Consider the following 2,256-nt stretch of genomic DNA (forward strand, 5'->3'; position numbering starts at 1 on the left):
TGGTGCTCGTCAACCTCCTAGGCGTCCTCAGATTTGGGGCAGTTGTCTCTGGAGGATCCCTGTAAAGCCTTTCCTGTTAATGAAAGATCTGCATGTGCCTCCTTTGCCCAGCAAGATCCAAGTCACAGAGATTCAAGAAAACCCACTAGGCTTGAGAACTCTACACGTGTTGCAAGACACTCCTCCCTGTGAGTCAAACTGAAGTCAGGGAGAAGTCAGAATTCACTGGCTGGGCAGCTTAGCAGAGCTGTTGTAACACAAGGAGAACGGATTTTAGAGAAAAAGCCTGATTACTCCAGGCCCTGGCTCAATCTCCTACTTAATGTACTGCTCATTGATTTTCTTTTCTCCATTTTTACACATCTAGTCATGGAACTGGGGACTATGAGTCACTTTCTGCTTTTCTGTCGGCCACTGTCATCAATTTCTCCTGTCTAGCAAAGTGCCTTCCTAAGTATTTCTCTTCTGAAAGCTGATTGCCTGGAGTAATATCTAGGTAGTCTCACCCTTTAGGAAGGCCTTTTGCCAAAAAATTCAGGGCAATAAGCCACCATCCTTGAAAAACAGCAAAATGGAGATGGGTTCATAAATAAGGTTTCTTCTTCGGCTTGTAAGGAAGAAACGTTATCTTTCATGACTCCGTTATTTATTTATTTTTTTCTATTTCCTGAGCAGGTCATATCAACAAGACATATTTCTAGGAATAGCGCTCATTGCAGAAGTAAATGCCTGTGGATTTTAATATAATAACCGCCCACAGCATTGAATGTTGAGAGGAGAGAAGAGAAAACTTTAACAGTCACTATTATTATTTTTTAATTTTCTGAAAATGTTATTAGGCAATTTTTCAAACATGCAGTACAGTTGAAAAAATTATCCAGCGATGGCTCATACACCCACCACATGCATTTTATAATTTTCTTCTTCTTCACCTGTAGCGAATGTGTTCCTAGGGAGGCCACAAGTTTTATGCGCCCCTCGTCACAATCACCCCAGATTCCTGTTGGGTTGTTATAAACAGAGGAGCCATTCTTTAGGCCCCCTGATCTGAGTACAGCCCTTAAAAGCTATTATTTAGATTTTACAAAGAATTGTGCGTTTTAATGAAATATGAACTCCCTCATATAGGTAAGAAGATAATATTTATGTTAACATCTAAATATTATGGGTACCATCTAGTACTTCTAGAAGGTAGTTCCTTTTGAAAATAATAACAACCAGGATGCAAGTTTGCCATACTAGAATTCCAGGAAGGCAAACTTGTATCACAGCAGCACCCGGGAGCAGTTTTCTCTTAACTGAAAGGAAGTACATTGACTGGTGTGTTTCAAATGCGTATCACTGTGGCATGTGGCATGTGGCATGTGCTTTGTGTTCCTACCCAACAAGAAAGTCTACTCTTGCACTCACTATGAACTGAATTTAATGAGCGCTCAGACATATGAGCTTTTCAACTGAAATAGCATGGTTCTGAATCCAAGCTGTATTAAATTTACTTTCCAGAGTCAAGATCTATGCGCCAATACGTATCAGTGATGAATCCAGGATTAGAAGGAGTCGGAAAGTGGATCAAGAGATTAATTAAAATAAGGCCACAAAAAATACAGAGGAGGTAACAAGAGGATGTTCTTAAACTGCTAAGTATTAAATACTGTCTATAGAAACAAATTCTACAGACTGCCCAGGGTGACCCCTGCATAACGTGAGTGAAACCCTACAGACTGGGCGGCTCCCTGCAAATCATGGATTCTCGTCATCTGCAACATGTGGCTGTGGACCTGCCTCTCTGCCTAAAAATCAAAGCTCAGTAGTGATGGGAGACAGGATGGTGTTTGCCACAAGTCACTTATTGAGGCTGGGTCAGTACACAACAACTACCTCAACTGCATAAATGCAGCAGCCTGGATTAAACCTTTGGGTACATTTGTTTGCTTGTTTTATTATCATGGTGGTCTTACTCAGTATCTCTGTCTCCTGGGATCCTTAGTACACACTTTGGAAAGACAGGGATATCTTTGGAGAGGTAAATGTGGAAAATGTGGAGGGTTTTGGTGGGGAGGGATTTAACGTATAAAAATTAGTAACATGGCTACAATTAAGACAACAGGAAGCCTTATGGGTCATTGTTCTCTCCACTCTCCCAACAATCTCAATAAACTACGTTAGAAACAGTAAGATAGAATATTATTACTTGCATGAAATAATCATAAATAAATATGGCATCACCAAAATATCTGCATGGGGTGTCAGAAAGTC

General features: G+C 40.5%; 1 non-coding gene across 1 annotated transcript; it reads right to left on the bottom strand.

Annotated features, from left to right (window-relative positions):
- Positions 1 to 930: 930 nt before the first annotated feature.
- Positions 931 to 1,060, bottom strand: LOC111724164. The gene has a single exon (XR_002772506.1). It is a non-coding gene; the product is annotated as a small nucleolar RNA SNORA11 (small nucleolar RNA).
- Between the last annotated feature and the right edge of the window lie 1,196 nt (positions 1,061 to 2,256).

This window comes from Otolemur garnettii, unplaced genomic scaffold (assembly GCF_000181295.1).
Source record: "Otolemur garnettii isolate 467f Iridium unplaced genomic scaffold, OtoGar3 scaffold00019, whole genome shotgun sequence".
Classification (NCBI taxonomy): domain Eukaryota; kingdom Metazoa; phylum Chordata; class Mammalia; order Primates; family Galagidae; genus Otolemur; species Otolemur garnettii.